Here is a 14966-nt window from a genome sequence, read left to right as displayed (position 1 = left end):
TGGCTCAAATATTAGAGTTTAGGATTAATTTCTTTGGTCTCTTTTGCTGTCTATAGCCAATATGTCCCTTTTTTCTATGCCTTATTTTAAAAAAAACTGTATTTTACAATTTAAATAAATATAGAATGGAAAAAATACTGACATCATTTGTGATTCAAAGATAATAACAATTTTACTATATTTCCCTTTAGTAAAAGTTAGACATCTCCGTGAAGACACTTTGATGGATAATATCAAAATATGTTTATAGGAATGGTACATCAAGTACTTTTTGTTAATAGCGTCAGTCAGGAAATGGTTCTAATATTTATGCATTATGGTAGCTGATTATGGAAGAAACTAAATGTTCTTAGATTTTGTAATAATGCATATAAATAATTAATTCTTAATGTTTGTTGACAGAAGGAAGTTATCAATGAATATATATATATATATGGCACACGTTTCTAATATAAATAGAGCAAATTAAATATATAATTTATGAACTAAAGGTGAGTAAAATAAGATCTATCATTGATTCTACCTACAGTTGAAGTTAAGACATGATTCATGGATCCATGTATTTCTTTCTAGACATCCAATGAGATAAAATTAGTGTGGAAAAAGATAAGAATGCAATTAGCATGTGTGATCTAGTGTACATATTTAAAAATTGCTTTTGAAAAATACTCAGAAAATATTTTCAAGGTTATATATACATCATATACAAAAATTAACTGTGTCCATAAATTATCAATATCACTCAAGCTACTTTCTCTGGTCTTATTATATTTGAATTATCAAATGAACATGTATATGTATGTATGTATACTCAAACAGGCACACTCACACACACACACACACACACACACACAAAATACTTCTAAAAATTTAAAACAAATTAGTAAATAATAGTCTTTCAGAGAAAATAATGAAAAAGGATGAACTAAATTCCAGTACTCCCAAAAGTGTACATTCTAGCATATAAAACTTTGCCTTATAAGTTTTAGAAAAATACATATGTGGCCAATATATGTAATCAGATCCCATTTGGACTTATTACTCAGAGTTAAAGTAGATATTAAAATGGAGTGGGAAAAATATTAAATAACAAGATTTAGCTATACTTTTTCAATTATACAAAAAAATCTGAGAAAAAGTTAAATGACACAACATTTAAAATTGCTTTCTATTAAGCATTGATATCTAAGTTTAGTCTTCATAGTCTAAATAATAGAGAGAACTAAATCTCACAAGTTGTTTCCTGGCTTAAATTCAATTTTCTTTGCTTGTGAATGTACACAGAACCAATTAATATAATAAAAATGGATAGATGTTGTGTTACAAAAAGTAAAAGACCTTTTGTTTATTTATTCGGTATGAATTTATTTTTGTAGAATGTCTTCCCATGTTTCTGTTGGATATTTTATAAATCCTTACTTTGGAGCGGTTGGTGCTTAAATTTAACTGAACATGGCTGCATATGTCAATATAGTAGAAATGGATTCTTGGGGCAGAGATTACCTTTGTGTTAAACCTGATTAAAATGAATGGTGGTCACAGTGTGCACAACCAAATAGAAGGTAATAAACTGTGGCTTCGGGTACCCATCCTTTTATGAGATTTCACTTTGTAGTGTTGGAAGAATTGTTCTGTGATATCATGAGATTGTGCAGTAAACAGTCCTTTTCTTTATTCCTGTAATGAAAGCAAACATTTATTGTTTTCAGTTCCTTCAGAGAGCTTGCTAGGAGACTAGATCAAGGAGGAACTCGGGAAGAGGGACTGAGATATGCAAAATATATTTTTGGTATTGGATTTCTTCTAGGTACTTTAGGGAACTAACTTCATAAGATTTGGAATATAATCAGAAAAGAGCTTGTTAAAGATGTAGAAAAGCACGCGGTGTGGTTGCACAGGCCTTTAATCTTAGTACTAGGGAGCAGAAGCAGGCAGAACTCTAAGTTCAAGGCCAGCTTGGTCTACAGAGAGAGAAAGAGAGAAAAGGTGAGAGAGAGAGAGAGAGAGAGAGAGAGAGAGAGAGAGAGAGAGAGAGAGAGAGAGAGAGATTGTTTTCTGGTACTGCCAGGGATATAAAAGAAACACTGTCAAAAAAATGTTCAAGAATAAGTTCCGTATTATACAGAGAAAAAAATTCTCATTTTATTTTAGTAAGATGTTAATAATTCTTTCTTCATTCTAATGAAATGACTTAGCTATAAAATAATCTGAAGGCACCGAAAATGTAAGAAAAGGTGCTTTACATCACTATTCCCCTTAAACTATAAGTTGAATTTTTATTAAATAATCCTATGTAAATACACTTTGAAGGCTTTTCAGTGATTAGCTAAAGGGCTTTTACATTGTGAATTAAGAATGGTGAATTTCAGGCCAATCTTGAAAGGTCATCACTAAGGTGTAGAAGCATATTAAGCATACAAAATCAAATATAAAATTTTGCACAATAAAGAATGAGAACCTTTAATTGGTTTTCCTCTAATGTAAACACTTTCTTTTTGTTGAGTGAAGATTTTATGATTTGAACTAATTTTATGAGAAATACCACCTGTTTTCAGAAGATAAGAAACAGAGAAAGATGAGGAAAAACATATGCTAAGGAACAATGAACTGGGATAGAGTATTCTAGGTAATATATAGAACAATAAATTTGACCCGTCTGTTACTGGTAAGGTGGGGACTTCATTACGCATATCTATGTACTTAAAAATGTTTTCTTTTCTTCTTAAGTTTGTATGGTTGCTCTGAAAACACTGGGTTTTGTGTTAAGATCTTTGCATATTTAATGATAGTTTTGAAATATTATGTTATAATCAAAAGCCGTGCTTTGTACAAACTTTTTAAGCAACAAAAAAGAGAATTGTCCGCTTGAGTTTCATGAAGAAAGTTAGTATGTTAAACATGAATAAATTTTTCTGATATATGCCTTCTCTTCATATACCATGCTTATTGATGAATCCTTAGAACATAGGAATGAATAGTAACCATCTTAGTATAGTTTCAGGATTTTATAATATATTGTTTGACATGTGCATTTCTATTAAAATGCTATCACTTTTCTAATTCTCTTATTTTAACTAAAGAGGTTTTCCATAACTTCTAATCCGTTTTTAATTAATTTAACAGGTCTTTGGTGTTATTATAGAATTTTATGACAGTATCTTCTTAATGTTCTTTATTTTTAAGGTAAATAGGTAAATATATATATGTATATATATATAACAAAAATATTTTATAAAAAATTAAATTATTAGTGGAAAATCACTTAGTGATGGACAATTTTATAAACATTCTCTAAAGTATGAATATTCTACAATTTTAATTAGTATTAAAACATTATATATACCACAACCTTTATTAACCTTAGCATACACTGATCTAGTTAACATAACCACAAATTTTTATCTTTAAAGTTTTTTTCTTAGTTTGTCAGTAATTAATCTTGACTTCTCTATCTGAGCTTTCTCATCATTATTCACAAAAAAATCTATTGTTGTTTTATTGAGAAAAGTAAGGAATGTTCATTGATATGTAGATACATAAGAATATGACAGAATAGGGCCAATGGACCTCAAATTGGATGCTGTAAATCTATGGAAAGACTTAAAAAAATTAAAGTGGGTCAGAAGTTGCCCGGATATGGTCTGGTTCGTCCTATAATTCTCTGAATTGGCAATCTATCTGCATAAAGGATAGAACGAGTCCTGTAATAAAAGCACACATTTCACTGTTAAAAAAAAAGAATATGACAATATACGAAATGGTATTTCATTAAGCCCTAGGAAAACTAAACTATCATGGTTTCAGGAAAATAAATGTAACTAGAAAATATACCGAGTAAGGTAGCAAAGACTCAGAAAGGCAAATACCAAGTGTTCTTCCTCATATAGATCATAGAATCTCCTTCTAATATACTTGTATTTATGTGAAGCTGTGGATGGTTTGAGTTTATTTAACTGATATAGGTCGCAGACATTAGAAAGTTGGGTTTTAAACAGTGTGCCATGGAAGATATTGAACATGTGGGATATGGATGTAGATGTAAGACTAATGAAGTGAGACTAGTATAAGTGGTGAGGGACATAGGACAGGAAGGAATAAAGAAGTGAAAAAGCGAGGATGAGGTTGAATGTCAACAAGAATAAAATAAGACAACCTGTTACTTTATAGGTTAGGTTAAAATAAATATTAAAATTTAAATCTAATACCATTATGTTTAATGCTATATACATCATGTTTGAGGAAAAATGCCAGCAAGTGATATCAAAATGGAAATAATATATTTATCTTATTTGATCTTAGTCAAATTATCCATAATTATTTGGTAAAAACATCATTTGTCTGCCAAATTTATTGTACCACTTAAAAAATTGCCTGTGATATAATCAAACTTTATGATAGTAGACAATTTTATTATTAGGTCAACTTTTAAAATCTGTGATTTGATCTATGTTTTAAGTTTCTTTTTACTTAAATTTGTTCCTCCAGACATTCACACATATTAAATTATCATTTTCAAAGTTGAATACTAATATAAAAATATGATCCAGCAGGGTTTTTGAAATTGCTCAATTATAAGTAATATTATCCGTAAACTACAGGACATTCTCCACTAAGCTCATAGATACAAAGAAGATACACAAGAAGAATGCCCCAAGTGCATATGATTGAGTCTCATGTAGAATGGGCATAAAATTGTCTAGGAGGCCGATTGAGGGAAGGAAATAGATGGGAGATGGAAGGAAGAGGAAAATGGATCCTGTGTGGGAAGGGAGAGGAGATATGACCCGATAGTCAGGAGAAGGAAAGGATATCTTGAACTTTCAGAGATGAGGAGGTAATCTCCAGGAAGAGAAAGAGTCCGGGATAATGAAGGTGCGCACGAATCAATGGGGTTTACCGAAGCTGTGACTTACATTGGTGATATGGAACATTAAGAGGCCAACTCCTGTAGCCCGGAAGGACACCAGTGGAGGGATAAAGACACAAATACAACTACAAAACTTTCTAGGCAAAATTTTTCAAGCCTAAAAGAAATTTAGAACCGTATTCTAGGGTCTATGTTCTCCTTTGCTTTATTGATGGCTGGTAATTTTCGTATAAAATAAGGATTTGGGACATTATCATTAGAAGTAGGTATACAATATTTATATTGTTATATTCACGCTTTAGCTGGGCCCACTTTGTTGCCAATATCATTACAAAAATATAAAATTATAATTAATAATTTTTATAATTATAATTTTATAATTATAATTATAAAATTAGAAAACAGAATTTTTGAGTACACATTCAGGAATATATATAAAGTCCTCTTTCAAAGAATGTACAATAAGAAAATGTAATACAATATTCATTCAATTTAACGTCTGGAGGGAAAATATTGGACTTTAGGAAACAGAGAAAACCTAGGAACTTGAACTGTATGTCACAGGAATGGACGTGGAAGTGAAATTATTATCCAGAATATTCTCCTCCACACCATGTTCCTAGATCTTTTTTACCCATGCCAAGTCCCTGACCAACATTCTCTATTCCGAACATGTAAGTACTAATGAAGCAAAGAGAAGTCTCTAGCTTTAAAGATATATAATATGTAAAGGTTTCCAGTATGTCACAGGAGACACTCTTGGAAAGGGCACCCTCAAATCTGGTCCATGGGAAAGTTCAGTGAGTCTTGGGTACGTATTGAGTGGGATTGCAGAAGTAGTAGCCTTTATCTGAGCCTTCCACACATGGGAATTAGGAGCTGCGATCTTCTTAGAATCATCTGGATTTCCCTGCTTGATATGGTTCCTGGAAGTCAGAGCGTTTATGTAATCAATTTCTTCAATGTAAAAGCCAGTTGTTGGGAAGGGCACATTTGTTCTTCTCAGAGCTCGTGGCTTTTACTCTTTTTGCTCTGAAGAAAAAGGTCCAAAGAAACAAAGGAAAGAAAAGTATGGTCTCCTCAGCAGTGTAAACACCTCCATGCTTTGGATTCCTATTGTGTAATTTGTTTATAACACTGATATCTGGAGGAGAAGAGCTTCTAGTTGAGACTTCATCATCTCAGTCTTTCCACTAGTATTACTCTGAATATCATTCTCTGACAGTGACTCTTTAGATTTCTGAGTCAATAGGTTTGATTAGCTGGCAGATTTCTTTTCTTTCTTTCATTGTTTTTATTTTTTATAAAATTTTATTGCTTTTTTAACTGGATATTTCTACATTTGAATTTCAAATGTTATTTCCTTTCCCAGTTTCTTTTCCATAATTAGCCTATACAATTCTGCTCCCCTTCTTCTATAACCCACCTTACTGCCCCCTGACATTGCCTTGAACTTGGAGTCAAACCCAATGACTTCTCCTTCCATTGGTGACCCCAAGGCCATCCTTTGCAACATATGCAGTTGGAGCCATAGTTCTTTCCATGTACAGTCTTTGAATATTGGTTTATTACCAGAAATCTCTGTTGCATTTGCATTGTTGTTCTTATGGTGTTGAAAGCACCTTTAGCTCTTTTAATCCTTTTTCAAACCCTACCAACAAGATGTCAATTTTCAGTTCACTGGCAGCATAGACTCCTTAGCTTCAACACTCTTATCTACATCTGGTTGCTGAATGTGTGTGTGTGTGTGTGTGTGTGTGTGTGTGTGTGCGTGCGTGTGGTGTGTGTGTGTTTCTGTGTCTGTAGAGCTAAACAATGAATTCTCAAATGAGGAATATCAACATCCTTTGCAATCAGGTAAACGGAAATAAAGAAAAAAAATCCTGAGTTTCCACAGCACACCAATCAGAATGACGAGGATATATTTGGTCCCTTATACAGCTATGGTGTTTGGTGGATTTTTAACATGGATTCTGCACTACTAGGTTAAGATTTTAGAATCCACAAATGACAAAGCCATATAGACTCCTTCCTATTCTTATGAACCTACTGAAGTAGAAGATTCACTGGACTTCAAGCCACTCCTCTCCCAGCCCATGTCATGAACTTTATGTTTGGACTGAATAAAGAAACATGGTAAAACATCCAAAACCCTCAAATCTGGCCATGGAAACACTGGAAGGTAGATATTAGAGAACTGCTATCTAATGCCACTGCAGAACCACATTATATAGTCTATGTTGTCCTTTCCTTTACTAATGTCAGGTAATTTTTGGATAAAATAAGGATTTAGGAGTTTATCATTTAAGTAGATACAGAATATTTACACTATTATATTCACTTTAGAACTGGGCCCCCTTTTTTCTAAAATCAGAGCAAAAAATGGAATAGGATAATAGAACATTGGAGTACACATTCAGCAATATATATAAAGTCCACTATCAAGGAATGTACAATAACAAAATGTAATAAAATATTCACTCAATTAAAGGTCTGTAGGGAAAATATTGGCCTTTAGAAAAGAGAGATATCTGAGGAAATTGAACTATAGGCCAGAGGAATGGAACTGGGAATAAAATTATTATCCAGTAGAATCTCCTGCACTCCATATTCCTAGATCTTAGAGACCCAAGCCATGCCTCTGGCTAACTTTCCCCATTCAGAGCATGTGACCATTAGTGGAGCAGAGATAAGTCTCTACCTTAAGAGAGATTGAGTACATAAAGGTTTCCAGTGTGTCACAGGAGACATACCTGGAAAGGACACCTTCGAATCTGGTAAATGTAAGGAAAGCTGTTTAGCATGTAGGAGATGGCAGTTCTCAGTGACATCATAAATAGGACCTCCATGACAAATTTATTGTAACTAGGAGAGCCCTAGCTTCTTCTGTGATGTAACAATTACTGTCCTGACAGGAACTGCCTCTCACATATTCCCTCAGTAACTCTCCGGTTTGCTAATTGGCCACTAATTCAGAGTAAACAGCCATTTGGGAGTGAGAACAAAAAGGATAAAGAGATCAGAGATGGGGAGAAAGAAGCTGACCTTCTGTCTTTGTATGAAATAAAAGGAAAAATAAGTGGTACTTTGACAAGTTCAGGGAGCCCTTGGAAGGGTTGGAGTGGTATCGCTGAAGAGATAGACTTGATCTGAGACTTACACATATGGGAATCAAGAGCTGGAAGCTTCACAGAAGCATCTGGACTTCCCTGTTCTTATGGTTCCTGGATGTCAAAGGTTTTATATCATTCATTTCCTAATTACAAAGCAAAATTTTGAGAGGGCACAGTTGTTTTTCTGAGATCTATGGCCTTTTTTTCTTTTTGCCCAGAAGAAAAAGGTCCTAAGGAAGGAGGTAAAGACAAGTATTGGGTCCTCAGGTCAGAGTAAACTCCTCCAAGCTTTGGATACCTATAGTGCATTTTGTGTCTGACACGGATATCTCGGAGAAAGAAGTGCTTCTAGTTGAGACTTCATCATCTTTGTCTTACTACAAGTATTACTCTGAATACCAATTTAGATTTCTGAGTAAATAACTGTGATTAGTTGGAAGTTTTCTTTACTTTTATTTCTTTCTTTTTTAAATTTTTTATCAATTTAAGTGATTTTAAACTGAATGAGTCTATATTTACGTTTAAAATATTATTTCCTTTCTCAGTTTCCTGCCCATTAAATCACAACCTGTTCACAATCCCTTCTTCTCTAACCATAATTCTGCCCTTTGACATTCCCTTAAACTGGGAGACAAACCAAGGTAGGACCAAGGGCTTCTCCTTCCATTGGTGCCAAAAAAGCAATCCTCTGCCACATATGCATTTGGAGCCATATTTCTGTCTATGTTCATTCTTTGAATATTGGTCTAGTACCAGAAAGCTCTGGGTCATTGAGAATGTTGTTCTTTTGTAGTTAACAGCACCTTCAACAATTGTAATACTGTCTCAAAATCTACCAACAAGATGTCCGTTTTCAGTTCACTGGTTTTCCACTAACATTCACTTCTGTATTAGACATGCTCTAACTGTGTCTCTCAGGAAATATCTATATCCAGTTCCTGGTAGAATGCACTTCTTAGCTTCATAAATCTTATCTAGTTTTGGTGGCTGATCACATATATATATATATATATATATATATATATATGTGTGTGTGTGTGTGTGTGTGTGTGTGATATACGTATGATATATATATAATGATATATATATATACATATATATATATATATATATATATATAATGATATATATGAATATACTTTTGGTGGCTCCAACAGTTATGAAGTTAGGGGGAATTTTAACATGGATTCAGTGCAACTAGGTCAAGAATGTAGAATCCACAAATTGCATTGGCAAATAGATTCCCTCTTGTTCTTATGAAACTATTGAAGATGAGGTCTCCCTGGTCCTGAAGCCATTCTTATCACTTCCTATCCTTCTCTATCTTATGTTTGGCCTCAAGAAAGAATCATGGTAAAACATCCAAAAACCTCAAATCTAGCCCTGAGACACTGGAACAGAAGAACCGAGATCAAAACGGACCTGAGAACCAAATTCTATACTACATGTGGTCTTATGCTTTACTTATATGTGGAAATGTTAGGATTTAATAGTAATTTGGTGTTTACCACTTGAAGTAGGTACACCCAATTTACAGGGTTATAATCACTCTAGAGCTGGGTGCCTTTGTTGCGAAAATCATTGAAGAAAATAGAAGTGGAAAAAAGAATTTTCAGTACACATTCAGGAATATGTATAAAGTCACCTATCAAGGAATATACAATAAAAATTGAAATACACATGCATTCAATTAAAGGTCTGTAGGGAATAACTGGCCTTTGGGAAATAGAAAACGAAAAAAATTGAACTGTGTCACAGGAATGAACCTGAGAATGAAAATATTATCTAGAAGAATCTTCTACACTCCTGTTCCTAAATCTCATCGACCCATGCCAAGACCCTGAATAACTTTGTCCATTCAGAGCATGTAACCACTAATGAAGCAAAGAGAAGTCACTAGCTTTAGAGAGATGGAGTATGTAAACATTTCCACTGTGTCACAGAAGACATACCTGGAAAGGGCACCCTCAAATCTAGTCAATGTAAGGAAAGCTCTTTAGCAGATAGGCCATGGCAGGTCTTAGAGACATCATCATTAGTTCATTCATGAAAAATCTCTGGTATCCTTGAGAGCCAAAGCTTCTTCTGTGATGTCACAAGGATTGCTGTGACTGCAACTGATCTTCAGATGTTCCTTCATTACCTCTAGGGTTTACTAATTGGCCTCTAATTCAGAGTAAACAGTTATTTGGGCGTGAGAAAAAAGAAGATGAAGAGATATGAGAAGGGGAATAAGCTGGCTTTCTGTCTTGTTTTTTTTTAAAAAAAAGAAAGGCATATGTGGTCCTTGGAAAGCTTAGTGAGTCCAAGGTAGGATTTGTGTGGGATCGCTAAAGAGATAGCCTTTTTTGAACCTTCCACATATGGGAATCATGAGCTGCAAGTCTCTTAGAAGCATCGGAACTTCCCTGTTCTTATGGTTCCTAAAATTCAAATAGTTTATATCATTCATTTCTTTATTACAAAACCCAAGTATTGTGAAGAGCACAATTGTTTTCCAGAGCTCATGACCTTTACTGTTTTTGTCAAGAAGAAAGGTACTAACGAAGAAGGGAAGTACAAATATTGTGTTGCTATCTCGAAGTAAACAACATGCTTTGGACACCAATAGTGATTTTTTTGTCTGCCACTAATATTAACGTGACAGAAGTGCTTCTAGTTGAGACTTCATCATCTCAGTCTTTCCACAAGTATTACTCTGCCACTTCACATTTACGAGTCAATATGTGTGATTACTTGACAGCTTTTACTTTCTTTTATATCTTTCTTTTTTATTTTTAGCATATTTTATTGTTTTTTTTAACTGGATGTTTCTATATTTAAATTTCAAATATTATTTCCTTTCTGAGTTTCCTGAGCATAAGATCCCTACACATTCCCATTTCCTTTTTCTCTAACTAACCTTTCTCCCGCATGACATTCCCTTGAACTGAAAGATGTACAAGGGAGGACAAGGGCTTCTCTTTCCAATGTTGATCAAAAATTACATCCATTGCCACATATGAATTTGGAGCCATTCCTCAGTCCATGTACTTTCTTTGTGTATTCGTACAGTAAGAGAAAGCCCTGGTTCATTGGCATTGTAGTTCTTATGGTGTTGAAAGTACCTTAAGCTCTTCTAATCCTTTTTTTAAGTTTACCAAGAACAGGTCCGTTTTTAGTTCACTGGTTTTTTACTAGCATTCACTTCTGTTTTTGACATGCTGTATCATTGTCTCTCAGGAAAAATCTTTTTCCGATTCCTGGAAGAATGCAATTCTTACCTTCACCTATCTTATCTAGTTAGGTTGGCTGATTATATATATATATATATATATATATATATATATATATATATATATATATATATATATATGATTTTGGTGGCTCCTCCACCTATGTGGTTAAGGGGAAAGTTAACATGGGTTCTGCCCAACTATGTCAAGAATCTAAAATTCACAAATGACAGTTTCAAATAGTCCTCTTGTGTTTACCTATTGAAGTAGATAATTTACTGTTCCTCAAGCCATGTTTCTCCCTTCACATCATCCAATATCTTAGGATTGGCCTGAAGAAAGAATCATGGTGAAACATCCTAAACCCTCAAGTCTGCCCATGGGAAAACTGGAAGCTATGTAGTCTAGTACTGATATCAAATGGGAGTAGAGAACTGAATTGAACATTGAAAAATGTCCTTTGCTTTCCTGATGTCTGGAAATTTTTTGATAAAATAAGGATTTGGGAGTTTATCATTTGTAGTAGGTTCACAGTATTTACACTTTTATAATCACTCTATAGCTGGAGTCACTTGTGACCAAATTCATTGAAGAAAATGGAATTGGCCAACAAAATTTTTGAGTACACATTGAAGAATATTTACAAAGTCCCTTATCAAGCAATATACAGTAAGAAATTGAAATACAATATTCATTCTATTCAAGGTCTGTAGGTAAATGCTGACCTTTGAGAAACGGAGAAACCCTCAAATATTGAACTGTATGTCACAAGAATGAACCTATGATATATAGAATAAAAATATTATCTAGAAGAATCTCCTACACTCCATTTTCCTAAATCTTTTTTACCCATGCCATGCCCCTTAATAACTTTCTTCATTCAGAACATGTAACCACTAGTGAAGCAGAGAGAAGTCTCTCCTTTAGATAGATGGAGTACATAAAGGTTTCCTCCGTGTCGAAGAGACACACCAGGAAAGGGCACCCTCGAATCTTGTCAATGTAAAGAAAGATGTTCAAGATGTAGGACATGGCATTTCTCAGTGACATGATCATTAGGTCCTCCCTGAAAACTCTCTTGTAACCTGGAGAGCCCTGGCTTATTCTGTGATGTCATAACTGTTGTCATGATTGCAACTGTCTCTCAGATATCCTTCAATACCTCTAGGGTTTACTAATTGGCCTCTAATTCAGAGAAAATTGGAGAGTGATAACAAAGTGGATGATGAGATAGGATGGGGGAAGGAAGCTGGCCTTCTGTCTTGGTATAAAAAACAAGGAAGAAATATGTGGTCCTTTGGAAAGCTCAGTGAGTCCTTGGTAGGAATTGAGTGGGGTCTCTGAAGAGATAGCCTTGATGTGAGCCTTCCACATAAGGGAAATAGGAGTTGGGAGACTGTCAGAAGCTTCTGGACTCCCCTGTTCTTATGGTTGCTGGATGTCAGAGGGTTTATATCATTTATTTCTTTATTCCAAAACCAAGTGTTATGAAGGACACAGTTGATTTCCTGAGAGCTCATGACTGTACTGTTTTTGTCAAGAAGAAAAGGTCCTAAGGAAGAAGGGAAAAACAAGTATTGTGTCCCTAACTCAAGTTAAACTCCTCAATGCTTTGGAAACCTATAGGGCACTTTGTATCTGACACTGATATCTGGGAGAAAGAACTGCTTCTAGTTGAGACTTCATCATCTCAGTCTTTATACTAGTATTAACCTGACTACCACTTCAGATTTCTGAGTCAATATGTGAGATTGCTTGGCAGCTTTCTTTTCTTTTATATCATTCATTTTTTTTATATTTTAGCAATTTTTTCTTCTTTAAGTAGATGTTTCTACATATACATTTAAAATATTTCCTTTCTCCATTTCCTTTCCATAAGATCCCTACCCATTCCATTACCTTCTTCTCTAACCAGCCTTTCTGCCGCATGAAATTCCCTTGAACTGGGAGACAAACTGTGGAGGACAAGGCCTCTCTTTCCAATGTTGCCCAAAAAGGCCATCTCAGCCACATATGCATTTGGAGCCATAGGTCAGTCCATGTACTTTTTTTGTATGTTGGGCTAGTACGAGAAAGCTCTGGTCATTGGTATTGTTGTTAGTATGGGTTTGAAAACACCCTCAGCTCCTCTATCTTTATTCAAAATTTACCAAAAAGAGGTCCATATTCAGTTCACTGGCTTACTACTAGCATTAACTTATGTATTTGACATGCTATATCTGTGTCTCTCAAGAAATATTTATATCTGGTTCCTGGAAGAATGCACTTCTTACTTTCGTCAATCATATCTAGTTTTTTTGACTGATGTGTATATATATATATATATATATATATATATATATATATATATATATATATATATATATACATTTGATGGCTCCAACACCTAAGTGTTTAAGTGGAATGTTAACATGGATTCTGCCCACCTATGTCAAGAACATAGAATTCACAAATGACCATTTCAAAAATACTCCTTCCTGTTTTTATAAACCTATTTAAGTAAATGTTTAACTGTTCCCCAAGCCATTCTTCTCCCTGCCCATCATCTGGTATCTTATGTTTTGCCTTAAGATAGAATCATGTTAAAACATCCTAAAACCTCAAGTCTGGCCATAGGAATTCTGGAAGCTCAATAATGTAGTACTGATATCAAATGGGACAAGAAACCAAATTCATTAGTCCATGTTGTCCTTTGCTTTCCTGATGTCTGGTAATTTTTTTTATAAAATAAGTATTTGGGAATTCATCATTTGAAATAGGTACACCATATTTACAATGTTATACTCACTCATTACCTGGGTCCCCTTTGTGACCAAAATCATTGCAGAGAATGGAATTTGAAAACAATATTTTTGAGTACACATGGAGGAATATTTACAAAGTCCCTTATCATGCCCAACCTCGACTAACAAGGAAGACATGACCAATGAAGATCTTCTTCAAGCAGTTTTACTCAGGAACCTTGATACAATTTTCAGACACTAGGGAACCCCCGGAGCACACTTAAATAGCTAGTGCTGGCCAATCCCAGCAAGCAACGTGGGCCATGCCGGTAGGCTATCACTATGCAGAAGCTAGCAGACCAGGCAGGCATAGACAAATAAGAACCTGCTTACTACAAGGAGAGCGCACCATTGGGAGGGTGGAAGGTGGAAACCAGTGCCATGTTTGAGGCGGACCAAACACCGCTGCCTATAGTTCCCCCTTTTATTTAATTAACCAAGCAGGCAAAGGAACCACTGAGCATGGTGACCCCTCCCCAACCACGTGTCTTAGGATCATCTCTTCATTAAACCAGTCTTAGGACAACTCGTCTTCCACAAGTTTCCATGCCATAGATAGAAGGTAGGTTGCCCATCACTGTGCACAGTCACTCACACATACTCGGGCGTGAGGTACAACAAGGTCTTCTGAATGACCCTTAGACAGGCTTGAGGGGACTGTCCTGCTTCAATGGCTGCAAACTGTGTGCCACCTCTGAACAAACCTCATTCTAAAATAGAAACCACAGGCACACTAGGGAGACCAGCAGCAAGAGTCCAGCTAGGGTTTCCATACCCACCCATACCCTCAGATGATTCTTAGCATTAGCAATCCAAGATGACAATCTTGTAGCCAGTCTAGCATCTGCACGTGTGGAGTTCATCTTCAGGATGGCTACATGTAGCTGATCCATTTAGGAGTCGAATTCTCCTGCCCAATTGCCTTGAAGATAACGTGACAACTGTTTAACCAAATTAGAGGAGTGGGCTTAAAAGTCATGACGTATCG

At 35.0% G+C, this 14966-nt stretch overlaps 2 long non-coding RNA genes across 5 annotated transcripts in view; one reads left to right on the top strand and one right to left on the bottom strand.

Annotated features, from left to right (window-relative positions):
- Positions 1-10640, bottom strand: part of LOC134484718 (uncharacterized) — a 57867-nt gene extending 47227 nt beyond the window's left edge. For 3 of the 4 annotated variants that reach the window (XR_010062414.1, XR_010062415.1, XR_010062416.1), the window contains exon 1: positions 9933-10640. This is a non-coding gene — a long non-coding RNA (uncharacterized LOC134484718). The remainder of the gene's footprint in view (positions 1-9932) is intronic. The other variant, XR_010062413.1, reaches the window with a different exon arrangement.
- On the top strand, positions 6827-8415 carry LOC134484720 (uncharacterized). The gene is made up of 2 exons (XR_010062419.1): positions 6827-8104; positions 8199-8415. It is a non-coding gene; the product is annotated as an uncharacterized LOC134484720 (long non-coding RNA).
- Positions 10641-14966: the final 4326 nt, after the last annotated feature.

This window comes from Rattus norvegicus, assembly GCF_036323735.1.
Source record: "Rattus norvegicus strain BN/NHsdMcwi chromosome Y unlocalized genomic scaffold, GRCr8 chrY_unlocalized_36, whole genome shotgun sequence".
Lineage (NCBI taxonomy): Eukaryota > Metazoa > Chordata > Mammalia > Rodentia > Muridae > Rattus > Rattus norvegicus.
Note: the sequence above shows the minus strand (reverse complement) of the source record. Positions and strands in the feature narration are given on the sequence as shown.